Source organism: Hylobates moloch, unplaced genomic scaffold, assembly GCF_009828535.3.
Source record: "Hylobates moloch isolate HMO894 unplaced genomic scaffold, HMol_V3 SCAFFOLD_3, whole genome shotgun sequence".
In the NCBI taxonomy this organism is placed as follows: Eukaryota; Metazoa; Chordata; class Mammalia; order Primates; family Hylobatidae; genus Hylobates; species Hylobates moloch.
The window spans coordinates 84,330,357-84,350,265 of record NW_026652278.1 but is presented as its reverse complement, the minus strand read 5'-3'; the positions used below and the strand labels follow the sequence as shown (position 1 = coordinate 84,350,265).

The 19,909-nt window shown below is 38.0% G+C and overlaps 2 protein-coding genes across 3 annotated transcripts in view; both read right to left on the bottom strand.

Moving 5' to 3' along the window:
- The window catches only part of MARCHF8 (membrane associated ring-CH-type finger 8), a 66,507-nt gene that overhangs the window by 42,610 nt on the left and 3,988 nt on the right, over positions 1 to 19,909 (bottom strand). The gene's annotated exons all lie outside the window — the stretch shown is intronic.
- Positions 19,596 to 19,909, bottom strand: part of ZFAND4 (zinc finger AN1-type containing 4) — a 156,886-nt gene continuing 156,572 nt past the window's right edge. The window contains exon 15 of the transcript XR_009212850.1: positions 19,596 to 19,844. The gene's annotated coding sequence lies outside the window, so the exon portion shown is untranslated. The remainder of the gene's footprint in view (positions 19,845 to 19,909) is intronic.

Genomic DNA, 19,909 nt, shown 5'->3' with positions numbered 1-19,909 from the left:
TATAAATTACAGGACAGATTTATCTATTTCTGTAAAACAAAAGTCACTGAGATTTTGATAAGGATTATACCGAATACACAGATTGATTTGGGCGGTACTGTCATCTTAACAATACTAAGTTTCCCAATAAACACAGGATGTCTTCCCATTTATTTTATGTCTTCTTTAATTTCTTTCATCAATATATTGTAGTTTTCTGTGTATAAGTCTTTATCACTTTGGTTAAGTTTATTCCTAAGTATTTTATGCATTTTTGATGCCATTGTAAACAGGACTGTTTTCTCAATATCCTTTTTAGGGCCGGGCGCGGTGGCTCAAGCCTGTAATACCAGCACTTTGGGAGGCCGAGGTGGGCGGATCACGAGGTCAGGAGATCGAGACCATCCTGGCTAACACGGTGAAACCCCGTCTCTACTAAAAATACAAAAAATTAGCCGGGCGTGTTGGCAGGCGCCTGTAGTCCCAGCTACTCGGGAGACTGAGGCAGGAGAATGGCGTGCACCCGGCAGGCAGAGCTTGTAGTGAGCCGAGATCGCGCCACTGCACTCCAGCCTGGGGGACAGAGAAAGACTCCGTCTCAAAAAATAAAAATAAATAAATAAATAAATAAATAAATTAAAAATTAAAAAATATCCTTTTTAGATTGTTCATTATTAGTATATAAAAACATAGCTGATTTGTGTGTGTCTGTTGATTTTATAACTTGAAACTTTGCTGAATTCATTTAGTCTGGTTTTTTGTTTGGCATGGATTCTTTAGGGTTTTCTATATAAAAAATTGTGTCATATGTAAAGAGAGATAATTTTACTTCTTTCCAATTTTGATGCTTTTTACCTCTTTTTCTTGCCTAATTGCTCAGCTAGGATTTCCAGTAATGTGTTGTACAGCAGTGGCAAAGCCAGGCAACCTTATCTTGATCCTGATCTTAGAGGAAAAATGTTCAGACTTTCGCCAATGACTATAATGTCAGCTGCAGACTTTTCATATATGGCCTTTATTACATTGGGTAGTTTCCCTCTATTCCCAGTTTCTTGAATGTTTTCTACTATTCTGATTCATCATAGTGCCAAAAGTTCTAGCCACCACAATTAGGAAAATAAACGAAATAAAAGGCATATATATCAGAATGAAAGACATAAAAATCTCTATCTGCAAATGACATGAATGCTTATGTAGAAAATCCTAAGGTATCAACGATAAATAGCAACAACAAAGTCCTAGAATGAGTCCAGCAAAGTCAGAGGATACAAAATAGACACACGAAAATTAACTGCATTGCTATATATATATATATATATATATATATATATATATATATACATACACACACACATATATAACACACACACATATAGCAATGAACAAAAGAACTCACAATTACTATTACAGAGCCACTCTAAAAAAACTGAAGTATTTAGGTGCATATCAAGCAAAACATGAATCTGATTGCTGACGCTGCAAAAAAAAAATTGATCAAAAATGATCTCAACATATAAAAAGACACACTGTTCCTGGAATAAAAAATTCAACATAATGAAAGCTGACAACTCTTCCCCAAATTGATAAACACCTTAAACATAATTCCTATCAAAATTCTAGCAAGTTTTTGTTTTAGATATAGACAGATTATTCTAAGATTTATATGGATATGCAAAGGAACTAGAATACTTAAAACAATCCTAAAGAATCCTAAAAGAATAAAAAAACTGGGAGAAATCCATCCATCCAATTTTAAGAACTAATATACAGCCAGAGTAATCACTACTGTGTGGTACTAGTGAAGAACCAGACATAACCATCAATGGAACAAGATAGAGAATCCAGAAATCAACCCATACAATATGCCCAACTGATTTTTAAGAAAGCAATTCAATAGAGGAAAGAGAATTTTCAACAAATGATGCTGGAACAAAGCAATGAACTTTGACTTAAGTCTCAAACTTATACAAAAATTAACTCAAAATAGTTCATGGACTTCATGTATAATCTAAAACCATAAAACATTTTAAAAATAGGAGAAATCTTCAGGATTTAAGGCTGGGCAAAGAGTTCTTACACTAGACACCCAAAGCAGGATCCATTTAAGAAACTGATCAATTAAACTTCATCAAAATCAGAAACGTTTGCTCCATGAAAGACCCTGCTAGGAGGCTGAAAATAAAAGCTATAGCCTGGGAGAAAATATTTGCAAATGAATATCCAATTAAGGACTAGCATTTAGAATACAGAAAGAATTCTTAGACCTGAACATTTTTAAAAATCCAATTAGAAAATAGGCAAAAGATATGAAGGGACATTTTAATGAATAGGATACTCGGATGGCAAATAAGCATATGAGAAGATGTTCAACATCATTGGCCATTAGATAAATGGAATTAAAATCACAATGAGATATTACTACACACCTATCAGAATGGCTAAAACTTTTTTTAAAATAATGACATCACCAAATATTGATGAGGATATAAAGAAACTAGATCACTTATATATTGCTTGCAGGAAAATAAAATGACAGTTATCCTGGAAAAAACTTTGGAAGTTTCTTTAAAAATTAAACATGAAATAGCTATTGCTCTCCTGAATATTTACCTTGGAGAAATGAAAACACATGTTCACATAAAAACCTATAGGTGTCTATAGCAGCTTTGTTGAAACAAATGTCCTTCAACAGGTAAACGGTTAGAAAACTGTGGTCCATGCATACCATGGAAAACCACTCCACTAGCAAAAAGGAACAAACTATTGATACAAACACAAACCTGGAAGAAATCTCCAGAGAATTACACTTAATTTAAAAAGCCAATCCCAAATGGCTACAAATTATTCCAAACAGTAAACGAGAAAGTACAGTGCTGGCAAATATTTGAAGAAATACTTGTTAAAATTTTCCCAAAGTTTGGAGAAGGACATAAACCTATGCATTCAAAAAACTGAATGAACTATAAGAAACCTATGCCCAGGCATAGCATAGTCAAATTAATGAAGACAAGAAGAAATCTGGAAAGCAGAGAGAGAAAAAGGATGCATTACTTATAGAGGAACAATGATTCAAATGACTGTGTCTTGCTCATCAGGAAACCCTCAAGGCCAGTACTCAGAAGTAACATCATTTTTCAAATATTGATAAAAGAGACCTGTTTACCTAAAACTAAATATGTGGTGAAAATATATTTCAGGAATGAAGGGAAATAAAAACAGTCACAGACAAAGAGTAACAAGATTAGTAACCAACAGAACTGCTTAAAAGAAATTCATCACATGGAAGGAAAATGATACCAGAAAACAATGTGTATATCAGCAATAAAGAAAGAGCAACAGAAAGGCTAAGCATTCAGACAAAAACAATTGACTATTCTTTTTCTCTTGATTCTTTACATTTGATGGCTGAAAGCAAATACTAATAATAATAATACATTCTATGAGGGGCTCTGAAAGTATGCAATGTAGAATGTAAGATAACTATAACAGAAAGGGGGAAAGTGAAAGTTGTGATACATTTTCTATATTTTAGTAAAGTTTCTACACTGCAACTGAAGTAGCAAAATACTGATTCAAAATAGACTCTGAGAAGTATGTATTTTGTAACTCATTTTAAAAAAAGCAAAGAGATAGCCAAACTCCAAATAGATAAACATAGCAATAATTAAGTATACATAAACACCACAATTACAGGACACAAATGTGGAGAACTGACTTTTTTAAAAAACAACCAATTATGGCCGGGCACGGTGGCTCACGCCTGTAATCCCAGCAATTTGGGAGGCCGAGGTGGGCGGGTCATGAGGTCAAGGGATCAAGACCATCCTGGCCAACACGGTGAAACCCCATCACTACTAAAAATACAAAAATTAGCTAGGCATGGTGATATATGCCTGTAATCCCAGCTACTCAGGAGGCTGAGGCAGGAGAATTGCTTGAGCCCGGGAGGCAGAGGTTGCAGTGAGCCGAGATATCGTACCACTGCACTCCAGCCTGGCGACAGAACGAGACTCCATCTCAAAAAAAAAAATAAATAAATAAATAAAATAAAAACTAAAAATAAATAAAAAACAACCAATTATATGTTATCTATAGGAAACTCGTTTCATTGATACAGTGTAAAATAAAGGAATGGGAAAATATATACCAAGCAAACACAAATAAAAATTTCCAAAAGGTAGAAACAACTCAAATGTCCATCAACACATAGAGACAAAATGTGGTATTATCCATACAATGGAATATTATTCAGTCATTAAAAGGATATAAGTACTGATACATACTACAATATGAATGAACCCTGAAAACATTATGCTATGTGAAAGAAGCCAGTAGCAAAAGATCATATATGATTCCATCTATATAAAATGTCCAAAATAGGCAAATCCACAAAGACAAAAAGTAAATTCGCAGTTACCAAGGATTGTGGGGATGGGAGAATGGGGAGTGACTGCTAATGGGTAGAGGGTTTCATTTTGGGGTGATGAAAATGTTCTGGACTGGCACAGCGGTGGCAGCTGTACAACCTTATGAATACACTAAAAATCTACTAATTGGGCACTTTAAAAGGGTGATTTAATGGTATGAAAGCTGTATCTCAACTTTTAAAAAATACTAAGATCTGGCCTGGCACGGTGGCTCACGCCTGTAATGCCAGCACTTTGGGAGGCTGAGACGGGCAGATCACCTGAGGTTGGGAGTTCAAGACCAGCCTGACCAACATGTAGAAACCCTGTCTCTACTAAAAATACAAAATTAGTGGGCAAGGTGGCACATGCCTGTAATCCAAGCTACTTGGGAGGCTGAGACAGGAGAATCACTTGAACCCGGGAGGCGGAAGTTGCGGTGAGCCGAGATCACGCCATTGCACTCCAGTCTGGGAAACAAGAGTAAAACTCCATCTCAAAAAAAAAAAAAACTAAGATCCAAAAAATAACCTATGACGTATAAAACACTGTGCTATACACCTTGAGTAAATAACTCCAGTGTTTTTTCTGTATAAGCTAATCAATACAGGACACCAGCTATCTAATTACAAGCCATTAGCACAAAGCTAGCACTGGATATTGGAAATTTAAGTGAATGGACACTCACTCAGAATCTAACAACAAAACACCATACGGTATGAATTTCATTCTTATACTGTAAACATGGTGAATAAATATAGCCAATTTTCTTTCTAGATGGTGTTTCCTAAATTTAAAGAGGATACTAATGACTATAATCATAGCTAAGGATGTCAAGATTCATGTTCGTATATCTGGCATGTTTAAAAGAAAAATATGCCAATTTGCTGAAAATACTGTCACTTTTAGCACTAGTATTTCCCTTACTGCGTCCCTCTTCATCTTGAGTAGGGGCTTATACTGAGTGGCCAGAGATCACTAACAATTCCGACATTCTACAAAGGTGGCCCTACATTCTGCATTTCTACTTTTATAAGAGACATAAATTTCATTTTATTGCTCTTCATTTCGAGCTGTTAATTATATATACAATTAAGCACCTATGCCTTCTTGCCTTTAATCAGATCTCACTGTTCAAAAAAACAAGACATATTATTAATCCAGCTACTCCTGAATACGAAACAAGGATTGCCTACTTCACAGCCCAGGATCAAGACCCGCCTTGATGGCTCCCTCAATGGCTCAGTTTCTCCCTATCGCACATCAGAGTTTCCAACACTATTCTCTCCTTTACCTTCCCCTGAAGAGCCCTAAACTTTTCAGCATTGACTTTCAGTAGGATTGGGTCCCCACTCCCAGTCCTAGGGGTAGACACTATCCTAAAACAATCCCTGTGGCAAAAGACTGCCTGACTTCACTTATATCTATTAAGCCAATTTCACATATTAGGGTCTGTTACTTGCAACTATCCAGTTGCTATCGCCAAATTCCGTTACAGTTAAGTTGCTATCCATTTGTTTTTTATCAATACCACAGGCTTGTAATTAATGCCAGATGTGATCTAGTTTCTGTTTGAGCCAGAAAACTTCTGTTTTCCAGCAACATTCTACCCCTACTTTTTCCCACAGTGACTGGCTGAAGAACAGGATAACATTAATTGCTTTAGGCTAATTTCAATTAGAGCCATCTGGAGCTACAGGTGATTCTATCCTATTCAAACCATATGGCTGTGAAATTTGGGACCTCCAACAAATTATTTCCCAATGGGGATTTGGTTTTATGGTCTGGCCATTTTATAAAAATCTCTAATCTTTGTGAATGGGTTAATGGGTGAGCAACTATAGATAGTCTGGTTTGTTAGTTTTTTTCTGTTTGTCTATTTGTCTGTTCTCACCACGAATCAATTAAGAATTCATGCTCACTGGGAAGAGAGCAGCTCTTTGACACGGACTGATGAGTTTTATAATTCTGTATTTGCCGTGGCCCCATAGTTGAAATTTCAGAATTGAAGTCATAAACTTTCTGCATCTGTGTGTCTATGTGTAATTCAGAAAGGCTGTTGTCTTTCATTGCGTGAAGGTGCAATAATTTTCTACTTCAGAATGGGATTAACAAATTAGATTCTAAAATCTATTACATTATGAAATCTCTTAATATATTCTGATTTACTCATAGAAGTAAATAAGTACATATATAAACAGAATATTCCTAAATTTCTCAGGAGATAAGGAGGTTGAAGATCTAACACTTTCAAGAAACCAATTATTGAGCTGTATTAAGAAATCAAGTTCACATAAAAAAAGCAAATCTTTGGAAATGGGACCAGTTTAATATTTACGGCTTAATAGAAACAGTTGTATCTTTACTGATTTATCAATATTAAGTATAAGCATAGATTTTTATTCCATTTGGATATGTCATTCATAAACCTATACAGGTTTACTGATTGAATAAACTAGCATTACTTCTACTTAATGTTTAAGATTATGGAAAACGTAAATTTGTGTTCAACCAAACAAAATCATTATTCTCATGACCTTTTTTTCAACAGTAATTATGTCTTGCAATGTATCAGCTTGAAGACAAATTTCCAAGATCTTTAGGAAACTTAAAAACTCGAACTGGTATTAATTTGAATTAACTAATGAATACAAAGAGGCTATGTCTTTGGCTCTTTTGATCAGTTAAATGTGTTCATTTTTGCCACTCTGAGACTTGTACACAATGAAAGTGTACACACAGTTAAAGCTATGTTAGCTCTGGATGTTAGCTCTGCTAGTTTGCTAAAACAGTGGCATGCAACAGCTCACAATTATCCACTCCCTAGTTTTCTCGTCTCAAAAAAAAAAAAAAAAAAAAAGTTACTTTGGCTAAAAGTTAGCAATAACATGTGAATGAGACTACTAGAACAATGGCGGCAGGCAGGTACAACACCACGTGTAAGGTAGTAGGATGGGTTTTGTTTATTAAGGAAAAAAAAATAGTTTTGTCCTAAAATAAAAGGGCTGCTTGTTCCAGAACGAGAAAGAGGGTTGTCTCAGTCTGTTCGCATTACTATAAAGGAATACCTGAGGCTGGGTAATTTATAAAGAAAAGAGGATTATTTGGCTCATGGTTCTGCAGGCTATATAAGAAGCACGGTGCCAGGATCTGCTTCCGGAGAGACACTCAAGAAGCTTCCCATTCATGATACATGGAGAAGGAGAATAGAGATTACAAGGTGAGAGGAAGGACGAAAGGTCAAGAGAGCAAGGAGGGAGGTGTCAGGCTCTTCTTCTTTTTTTTTTTTTTTTTTTTTTGAGACAGAGTCTCGCTCTGTCGCCCAGGCTGGAGTGCAGTGGCGCAATCTCGGCTCACTGCAAGCTCCGCCTCCCGGGTTCACGCCATTCTCCTGCCTCAGCCTCCGAGTAGCTGGGACTACAGGCGCCCGCCACCGCGCCCGGCTAATTTTTTGTATTTTTTAGTAGAGACGGGGTTTCACCGTGGTCTCGACCTCCTGACCTCGTGATCCGCCCGCCTCGGCCTCCCAAAGTGCTGGGATTACAAGCCTGAGCCACCGCGCCCGGCTCTTCTTAACAATCTGATCTCAGAGGAACTAAGTGAAAATGTATGCATTACCCAGAGGAGGGCATTAAGCCATTCACGAGGTATCTGCCTCTATGACCCAAACCCCTCTCAGCAGGCCCTACATCCAACATTGGGGATAACATTTCAATACGAAATTTGGAGGGGAAAAATATCCAAACTACATCAGCTGTAATGGACAAAACTTAAATTGATATAGAAAGTTGTAGAAGATTTGAGAAAAGATAATTTTACCTGCCTTGGCCAAAGTTAGCTCAGTTTTGATGGGCTAATTAGTAAGATTTTATAAAAGTGCTTGTAGTTCCTGTAGTATCAAATATTACACTGATACAAAACTGGAGTTTGGTTTTCTCTGTTGAAATTAGAAAATTTTCTTGGATTATTGATCCGCCCTTAGTAAGAGATTGCAAGATATCTGCTGTATAAATAACAAAGATTCTGTGTTTTACCAAAATAGTTTTCCGTGCTTTTCATGTTGATTGTACAATGTCCTTGATAAAATATTTCTCACTTATGAAAGAGCCAAATGCTTTACAATCATGTAACCTTCACTTTATTTTCAAATGTTTGGATGTCACTTTGAAATGAGTAGGCAAGTATTTCTCAGGCACCTATGATCTGATTCCTAAGTGTTGAAATCTCCTGGTAACTTTTCATTTATGTCGTTACAAATTCAAATCCTAAATGTAAAATAAAATAAAAAATTTGAGATATTTTTAGGCCTAAAACTGTCTCTGAGATTTCTAAGAAGGCCTGTGAAAGATGACAAAAATTTATTCTTTCACAGTTAAAAAAAAAAAGGTACTGGAAATAATTGTGTTTGTTACTATTGATGAAACTGCATGGGAGGAATTAGCAAATCAGAAGAGATTTGTCAATGCTCTCACTGTCATGATTAGTTTCTATTTATCAAAGTCCTGATACTCTGCACTGTATAGCTGTTATCAGTCTTATGTTTTAAAATGTTAACTTGGTTACAACTTCACTTTTTAAATGTGAACGCAGCATCTTCTGGGCCAGTGGTTTTCAATTAGGGATTCACATAATTTACTATGGAGATTGAGTTTCATTAACATACAGAAGCTTAGGACCCACTCCAGACTTACTAGATCTTTTCACTTGATATTCTGGATACATTATTGGCACATAATATCTAGGATTATTGCTATATTTCAAGATTCATTTCTCTGTAAAGTTTATGCTCATCTGCTTTTATAAATCAGATATATTTATTACATCCTTTAACTATAGAGTTCATTATTACATTTTAAATAGTCTAAAATTTTTTGATTGACTTTATTATCTTGTTTTGCATGTCACAGAAACCAGATTTCCTTGTCAGTTATATTTTTTTCAAAATAAAGTGTCATCGGATCCTTTATTTTTTGAAAATGATCAGTAAAAAATTAACTGCAGCCATTTTAAGTGTTTTTATCTACAGACATCTATTTGTTGCTGTTTTATTCTGATGTTTCCCTCAGAGCCTTTTCAATCAGCTACAGGCCAGAAGGAATCAGAACCCCATGGAAAAGGGCTCTGCCAGGTACTTTGGGGCACAGGCTTCTAAATGACATTGCTTAAACAACTTTCGACCATACCAGTGGCCTAAGTCAGGATTTCCAGGACTCTTATGAGGAAGCCAATAGGTTGATAATACTACTAACTCCACATCCAGTGGAACAAAAATTAACTAGATATGGCTGAATGAGCTAATGAGGGATGACTGTAGTTTTTGTCTGGAATATTGTTGATACTGTTTGAATGTATTTTCCAGACATATAAGGAAGGCTTTTCTCTTTCTTCTTAAAGCTATCTATAACTCATAATTTAGTAGACTCTGCTTTTGTATACTGAAATGAAACACTTGTAAACATATTATTCTCCCTGCTTGAGCCCTCCAAAGTTCAGAAACTTAATAAATATTCTATTTTCAGGGCAATAAAGTTATTTGCATAGATTAAGAATCTGTCCTCTTTTTTACTAGGACATAAGTGGAAATATTGGTTTTGCAACTAAACTCACATTTGAAAATGATGCTCATTCAATCAAATATGACTAAACACTTTTAAGTGTTCTGGAACTAAGGAACTAAGACTGCCTTTACAGAGTCATCCTTACAAAGCCGCCTTTGGAAAAACTGGCTTACAGAGTTCCCAGCCTTGCAGGTGAGTAAGAAAAGCCACTTCCTGGGAGGCCCATGAGTCTTAGGATATTTTAGGGACCTCAAGAAATGAGGAATTCTTATAAATAAAACAGGTGAAATCTGATATAGAGTTATTGGCGTAGCTTCCTAGCCTTAAGATCACTAGTAACAAGAGGCTTTAAAAAATCCAATCTGAGATTCCTAAAGAAAACGTGCAGCACAGCAAACTTAAGAACTTTTAGGAACTTTTAACACTCTTGCTATGCCCAGCTGAACAACACCTGTAACCACTGATTCTGGGGAAAGAAGACTAAACATCTCATATGTGCCTGACTTGAAGAGTAGGGTAGGGAGAAGACGGAATGGGAGAGAATAGTACAGTCTCTCAAATTTTTAAACAAATTCTAACATCAGGAGGTTGGAAACTAGAATTATTCAGCTTACAGATGCTTTCGGCTTGTGCACAGAGAGAAGGCCATGTCAAGACATAGAGAGAAGGCAGCTGTCTGCAGGCCAGCAAGAGAGGCCTCACCAGAAACTGCAACATTGCAAGACCTTGATCTTAAGACTTTCCTACCTCCAGAACTTTGAGAAAATGAATTCCATTATTTAAGCCATGCGGTCTGTGGTATTTTCTTACGGCAGCCCAAGCAGACTAATACAGTTAGTAAAATGGATTTGGGAAAATTATGACATAATCTACATCTATCTCAAATATAAAAGGAAAAGCCAAGTCGTCTTAAGGAATAACAAAAATGGCATAAAGTACCATTTTACAAGAAGTTCAATTTTGAAATAAAATTTAGTACATATTTTAGTCACTACAATTTTAACTCGGGAAAAAAAAAATTACATCACAGAAGTCAAGACAGGAAAATCTACTTCTTATAAAATTGTATTTCAACAAACTAAGGTAATTTATTTAAAGTAATGTCAAAATGCATCAATATTTGTCTTCAGTATAATAATATAGTCCAAATTTATAGTAATGTGATTATCTGTTTCCGCCACTGCTTTCTTTTTTAAACCTCATTGTGGCAATAATGAAGTAACAGGCAACTAGAAAATATGAGACAACCAAGCACAAGACCATAACAGCCACCCATTTGTTCTAAGCCATGATTCATCTAAGGTGTCTGGATTTCAGCTTTCTCCTCTATAAAGTGGACTATGTGGAAGTGGAAGGAGGAGGATAGTAGAGTTAATGAAGATGACCCCTTTGGTTCCTCTGAGAGTCAAATGTCTATGGAGAATATGTTGCCCTGCTTAGCACTGCTCAGCACCACACACTGCAGCTGAAAATTCACCCCCAAAGTTATGAATAAATGGATTTATAGTTCCCCAAGCCTTTCTGATATAGACTGATAAATTAAATGCTTTTTAAAAGTTACATGTAACATATGATTAGAATCATAATCTTTTAGTAATGTACTGAAGAATACAATCTTTTTCAAATGCTTTCTCCATTAAGTATTTTTCATTTTCATTTTCTGAATATGAAATAAGGGCTTGCTGAAAACAAAGGTCTTTGTATTCTTGCTGACTTTTTAAAAATCTTAATTATACATTAGTAAAATGAACAGACAAATTTCTGCCATTTTAAAATAATGTATCCAATAAATACACAAAAACCTTGAAATAATCTATGTCAATACAAGTCAGAATTCATTTGCTGTAAAAGTTGTTATAGAAATTACAACACTTTAATTATGCTTCCTACAGTGCTATATGAGCAAGTAACCTTTCTAGAAAGACAGTTAACGGTCTTTAGTGCAGAATGTACTCATTCAGAAACACATTTATTAACCACCTACTATGAGCCAGGTACAGGTCCAGCCCCTGGGAATGATGAGTGAACAAAACAAAGATCCCTGCTGTTGTAGAGCTTATGAAAACAGTATAGAAACAGATTGTCCATTTTCTCTGGTTGTCTCAGAGCTCAGGGCTTATGTGTTCAGGGGTTGTTTGTTAGAGTTTTAAAACTATAAATGATATATTTACTGATGAAATAGTACATTCAATTTGGCCTGGATTCCTTAATACTCTGGATCTTTTCATCTTTGCTATTTGCATGTCCCCACAGCTCAAGAACATCTCATAGCCTCGGCAAAGTTAACAGACACGGCATCCACACAAAATCAGACATAGGGAGCGAGTGGCAACACTGGAACAGCCCTGCCAAATGAAATTACATGTCTGGCTTACACACACGCGCGCGGGAAATAATACCACCAAACAGAACAAAGACCCTTTGTTCTGTCTTCTACGCATTTTTCCACCCTATGAGAAGCTAAAAGATCTCCCCAGAATGAATGCTCCAGCAGAAAGAATTAGAGTGGCTTCTGAAAACAACACTTCCTCTAGAAAATAGCAATAGTGCCTGAAGGTGCGTTCATTCAAATTATGAACTCAGTTGTCTTTCTCAGGGTTTTTCAAAGCCATAACTCCATAATTTAAGTGGGCAATATTACATCAATAAAAAAGATTTTTTTACATCAAGAATAAGATACATTTTAAAATGCTATAATTTATATATTTAAATGCTTACTGGCTTAAGAATACTTTTCGCATTTCAAGAAACAGTTGTGTCAGAAACAAAGTACATCTTTGAAAATGAAATTAAAATTAAACTGCTAAGTTTTTCTGGCTGGGAACCTCAAGAGTGAGGCATCCTTGAGCAACTCCGGGTTCTACACATCTGTTCCATAAAGCCTAATGTCATCCCTGAATCAGTGAGAAACCAGGCACAGCTGACAGGGCACGTCTCCTACCTGAAGCTTCATTTTCCAACAAGAATACATTGGTGTGTGCTCAGTGCAGCGCTTCCCTGCAACATGGTCCCTGTGCTTGACGCCAGGGGACGGGCGCTGCCTGCACAGCAGCTGCCACCCTACAGCTGCCAGCAGCGGCACATGGCTGGCTGTCGCAGCTGGACTTGTGACGGCTTGCTGAAGCCCTCAGCATACCACTCCTGCCATCAAACTGGACGACTTCCTCCAGCTGATTTTCAAGGAAGGAGGCAGTGAATGAATAATTCATGACAAGTCCATTCCAGCAACCAATTTCACCTCTGCCTATAGTCTCCGCACAGCAATTTGCAATGCAACAATTCTAAGACTTACTTGGTGCCATACAAGGAATGAAAGCTCAGTTTCCCGTCAATGACAGTAAATGTTACAGGATCTGTTTGCTCTTCCTGTGTGCCAACCTGTCACCCAGACTTACTTGAAAAAATTTTTTAATGTAGAAAAGGTAAATGATTAACCACAGATGTCTGACAGAACGAAACAAAATTTTTTTTCTCCATAAGACCCACCCTACATAATGAGTTCTGGATACAGAAAAAGCAGCAAAATGCTTGCCCTGTGATCAGCAGGTCAGTATTTACATTTAGTAAAAGATCAGTTCCTGCACACCATCATCACAGGGTGGGGGAGGGGAGCTCTGAGTATCAATGCCAGGAAACAAACTGCTTCAAGGGGGAATTTTCCTGGTCTCAGGCTATAAATAAATCGTTCATCTCATTGGTATTCTTCTAGGAAGTACATGAATATTCATTTTCACCAATTTGTCCATGCTTACATATTTCCAAATGAGTCATATCTAAAGAAGTCAATTTTCTGCAACTTAAAATCATCATTCCAAGACAAACTTGAACCAGAGAAGGGAAGGCCCGTAATGGTATCATCTCAGCTGCACCTGTAGGCAGTCCAATCACCTGTAATGTTCTCCACCTGTTTCCCATAGCCATCCTTTTTTCTCACTGCTGCAATGTTTCTCTTCTGAACTCACTGTAAACATCTCAAGCTTTTGCTGCCACTAAGGTAATTTTTCAGCCATGAGTATTCTGTTCCTTGCTGCTTCTAATTTATTTGTTGTTCAGCAACAAACAAGTTCCCTAAGTGTTTTTTGGCCTTGTATTTTCCCTTTTCACCTCCTTCTGTTATTTTATCACTTCTGAACTTATGTTTTATAAACTTTTAGTTCCTATTGTACTATTCCACAGTAGATAAGCATTCTTTCCTTTTTTGCAGGGAAATCATGATTTCTTCCAGAACAGACTCTGCATCGTTCCACAAGCACTGAGCCTTTCACTGTCCTGACGTGTACAGAGGCCTCACCATGTCCCCTCATTGCCTTCCACTTCACAAGGACATTCAATCTGGCTTCTGTGTGTGTGATGTTGTGTTGTCTAGGGGAACCCTTCCTCTTCCAGCTATTGGGAGCTGATGCCGCATTCAAGCAGCCTTCTGCAGGTGTGCTGGGGAGAGGGCAGTTCATGGAGTGTGGTAAAAAGACAAACGAACCAGTCTCTATTGAAAGCCCTAACTCTGCTCTCTTCTCCCAGGGATATCCTTTTCTTCAACATTCTGTAATCCCCTCAATGTCTTACGAGATTTCACGTCCACCAGAAAGTGTCTAGCCCAAGTTGTTCTCTTCCCTTTTTGAAGTGACCTTCCTTTTTCTCCAAATCCTGACCACCCACTCCCCTACCCCATCCCATGAATGACAGGATAAGAGGGCCTATCACCTGAGGTTCACAATGTGTCCCTTCTTCCACTTCCTGTTCTCTAAAGAGACTTATTTCCTTGATGTTCTCTTTTGCCCTGCATTCTGCTAACTCCCAATTTCCTGATGAAGATAATCAGCTCTAAGGTTGATCACTATTCTTCTTGTCTTCTCTACTTCCTTCCCAGCCTAGACACAAGAGATCACTAAAACAGTGATCTCCAGTATGTTTCACTTTGCTAATTATTTTTTGTAGAGACAGGGTCTTGCTATGTTGCCCAGGCTGGTCTCAAACTCCTGGCCTCAACAGCTCTTCCTGCCTCGGCTCCCAAAATGGTAGGATTATAGGTGTGAGCCACTGTGCCTGGCTCAAACTGATTATTAAGAATCAAGTGTGGGCCGGGCACGGGGCTCACACCTGTAATACCAGCACTTTGGGAGGCCAAGGCGGGTGGATCACCTGAGGTCAGGAGTTCGAGAATAGCCTGGACAACATAGTGAAACCCCATTTCTACTAAAAATACAAAAATAAGCTGGGCGTGGTGGCATGCGCCTGTAATCCCAGCTACTTAGGAAGCTGATGCAGGAGAATCGCTTGAACCTGGGAGGCGGAGGTTGCAGTGAGCTGAGATTGCACCACTGTGCTCCAGCCTGGGTAACAGAACGAGACTTTGTCTCAAAAAAAAAGAATAAAGTGTGGCCAAGAGTGCTCAAAAAAAATCCTCAGAATTAACAGCGACATAAAGATCATTTAGTCCAACCCAATCCAGAGCCTCAATCCTATGACAACCCCAGCTGTTTCTCTCAAAACTCCCAGACAGCTCTCCAGTCACCTGCCAAGGCAGCTAAATCTATTCACTCTGCTAAAATATATATATGTATCTCCTTATTACAGCCAGGCTCACCCTTTGGCCTGCGGTATGTATGGGAACACTGGATTGTAAAAGCAAATTAAAAGGACAGACAGTTTGGCACAATGGTGGCAACAGTGGTGAGTAGTACAACATGAACAAGTCAAAACATGGACACCAAATTTCCCTGGAGTATCAGCTAGTTGACAGTAGAGTTGTGAATCCACTAGCACTTAACCAAGTTATTAAAAACTTTTCTTATGGACTATACACATGAACAATTCTGCCGACGTTTTAGGGCCTCCTTCCATTCCCCATCCCAAGAACAGTAATATTAATATAATGCAAAAGGAAAATCTCTTCTTTAAGAAGGGCTCATAATACTTTGGATATTTGTCTCCACCAAATCTCATGTTGAAATCTAATTCCCAATGTTGGAGGTGTGGCCTGATAGGAGGTGACTGGATCATGGGGGCTGATCCCTCAGGAATGGTTTTTCACCACCATCCCCTTGGTGCTGTCCTCATGATAGAGTGATTTCTCAGGAGATCTGGTCATTTAAGAATGTGTGGCACCTCCCCCGATCTCTTGCTCCTGCTCTCGCCATGTGAGACAACACTCTCCCTCTGCCTTCTGTAAGCAGCCCAAGGCCTCACCAGAAGCTGAACAGATGCCGGTGTCATGGTTCCTGTACAGCCTACAGAACCACGAGGCAATTAAACCTCTTCTTTATGAATTACTCAGTCTCAGGTATTTCTTTACAGCAACAAGACAGCCTAACATAAGGGCTTATAACTGCTGTAACTAAAACTTCACACAAAAAGACTCTGGAATACAGTGCCCTTCACATTTTCTTGTATACCTTCATGAAAGTCTATATTCTCCATGTCCTCCTTAGCAGACTGATGTCTGGGTGAACAAATCTTAAATATATAACACGGGCAAGGATTTGCAATGTTTTTTCATGACAAATGTCAAACAAGCATAAGGGACTGCTAGACACTATTAAGTGATTAACCCTCCAATTTTAAGATGATCATGATCTTAGCAATCTATGTTTCTTGAATATTTTAAAACTTAATTTTTTTGCATTATCAGGTACTTCTCCCAGAGACTAGGCTTCCTGGCAGCTAATACAAGAGGTGATGAGTGCACATCATATCTCAGGTGTCTCATAAAGAATTCTGGTTGCTCTTGGTTGTCTGAGGTAAAAGACCTGATGACTATGGAGGGGCAGGCTTTCATAAGAATCATCACTGAAAGCAAGGTGATGGTCATCAGGCAAGTCCTTCCAACCTGCAGAAGAGCTCCATTAAAGTTGGACTGCCCCCCGAGTATCTGTGATTCTATGATCACAGTGCCACATCAATACAGTAAAGAGAGCTCCGATGACACAGAACGCAGTTTGCAGCTTGATGATATGTGTATTCTCACACTGCTGACATTACAACCAAGACCTCAGAACTCTTAAGACAACATCAATGGTATGTCCTTGAGGCAGTAGGAAAGTATCAACAACCTACCTGCCTGCAGTTCACCCATTCATGGATTTTCCCTGCCTAGACCACTGCTCTAAAGACTGACCTGAAGAACTTTTGCTTTCCATGATCTTCAAAACCTGCCTCCTCAAACATTGCCTAATATTCTAGATGAGACATCCAGTTTGCTCTGACCTTCACTGTACATCTGTTTGGTCCTTCCAGAATATTAGGAACTTCCTCAACTTCTAACAGATTGCCCAAGGGAGCATCCTGTGGAATGGAAATCCGTTTCCACGTTATCTCTGTAATACCAATCCTGCCGATCTCAGTTCAGCAGCAAACTGTAACCCTTGGACACTGGTATGGTTCTAGAGCATTCCCAAAGCTACCAGTATCCTATCATTGCTCTTGGCCGGAATGGCTCTAATAAATCATGTGTCATACACTAATCAAAATGGCTTAGCTTTTAAACCACTGTACTTGTCAGAGGATCTAGTAACACCTTCGTAACATTTCTTTTGTCAGTGTTACAAAAGAAGTAACAAGGATCCCACCACCTTGTAAAAGCTCTAAAAGACATGCTAGAAGGGAGTCTGCACACACAAAAAAACTTCTGACAGATATTACCAACTGCTGTCTTTTTCAATTTGATCTTAAAATGAAAATATAAAATATGTGAGTAAAAATTTAAAGTGCCATTCGTAAAGGATTGAATATATCTTCATTCAAGCATGAGTATCATGTGGATACCATCCCTTTGTTCATGAGTAAGATATCATCCGTACAATAAGGAGTTCCTACTCTATTACGTGAGAGAAACAGGTAAGCAACTAACAGATATGACTATGTGGCAAAATTAAATAAACACCATATCAGAGATGCAGATGCTAGTTTCTCGTATCCTCCCACTACCACCCATTCATCCACAATGAGAACAGAAAGGAAGGAGACATAAGGGAAGGTTTGGGAAGTCAGTAAGTAGACTACTGCAATAATCTAGATCAAGGGTCAGCAAACTTTTTCTGTAAAGAGCCAGAGAGGAAATATTTTATGCTTTGCAAGTCATATTCTCTTTTTTTTTTTTTTTTTTTTTTTTGAGATGGAGTCTCGCTCTTTCACCCAGGCTGGAGTGCAGTGGCGCGATCTCAGCTCACTGCAAGCTCTCCGCCTCCCGGGTTCACGCCATTCTCCTGCCTCAGCCTCTCCGAGTAGCTGGGACTACAGGCGCCCGCCACCACGCCCGGCTAATTTTTTGTATTTTTAGTAGAGACGGGGTTTCACCGTGGTCTCGATCTCTTGACCTCGTGATCCGCCCGCCTCGGCCTCCCAAAGTGCTGGGATTACAAGCGTGAGCCACCGCGCCCGGCCTGCAAGTCATATTCTCTATTACACCTACTCAATTCTGCCATTGTCAGACAAAAGTAGTCACAAGGAAATGAGCATGGCTCTATTCCAATAAAACTGTATTTATGAAAACTGAAATTTTGATTTCATATCATTTTCATGTATCGTAAAATATTAATCTCTTGACTTTTTTCCAACCATTTAAAAATGTAAAAACCATTTTTAGCTGGCAAGTCATAAAAAACAGCAGTGGCTGGATGTGGACCATGGGCTATGATTTGCCAATCCCTGACCTACACAGCTGCCTGAAATAGAGCAGTAGCACCAGGGCAGAGAGGAAGGACAGACAGAGAAAACATTTCAGAGATGGATTCAGTAAAACTTATTGATGAGTGGGGCGTTAAGAGCAAAGTCAGCAAAGGGAGCGCCCTAGTTTCTAGCCCAGGTGACTCAACAAATAAGAGCAGCAGCTCTCCTTCACCTGAGGAGGACAACAGCACCTGAGGAGGACAACAGCACTCACTGCCCAGGTGATGAGAACTACGCACACTCAGCAGTAGTGACCCAAGACTCAAATCCCACCTCCATCAGTTACCACATACCCAACCTTTTTGATTCTCAGCTTCCAAATCAATCCATAAAGTGATCATGACCATCCCAGTAACGCCTACTTCAAAGGGTTGCTGTAAGGATTCAATTTAGTGAGTTAACATATGGGAAGTCCTTGGGGCAGTGCCTGGCTCACAGTAAATGATATATAAGTGTTAGCCATTATTCGAAATAAAAAAATTTTAATCTATAAATATATTATAGAGGCAATTTATAAATACTGTATGTTGGCCTACTTAAATGCAGTAAAAAAACAGTATTCACAGTAATAAACATTCTTAAGCATTTAAACCATCTGTGAATACTTGACATAGTATACAGCATTATTTAAGCTAAATAATATCAAATTAAGTTCCTTTCATACTGGGGAAAAAAATGAATGCTGAAGTAGTGCTGGCCAGGATAAATTGTACAAAGGTATGTGTGTGTGGTTCAGTGCAAAGCAAAGTCAGTCTTGAGAGTTAGAATGGGACAAGGGTCTAAAATAAGTGACAAGTACAATTGTGGCCTGGGCTAGTCACCAGATTTCTGGGGGACTCCATCAGGCGCTTTTGTTATGTTCTAAGCACTTACCTAGTCTACAAATTCCATTCTACCACACGAGGGGGCGTGAAGCAAATACCAATGTGAGATTAAAACCTGCTGCAATTACTGTACTTCTAAAAACAAATCAGTCTGACAGCAAGAATGTAATTACATTTTTTATTAGGAGATAGAAAATACATAATATTTTATAAGGATTAAATATAATTGGAATATTTCATATGATTTGATAAAAAGCATTAACTACTTTGTTGAATGATACACATTTCAACTGAAAGAAATCACAAAATATTTTTAACTTTGTTCTTTATCTGTAATATCTTGAAAAGTTGCTGTTCAAAGGTATATTGCTTTCTAGTTAATCACCCATCGTAGCAACTGATCCTGTGCACAGCTAAAAAAAAAAAAAAATCAACTTATCTTTAATTACGTTACATTTTTTAGAAAACTATTTTCATC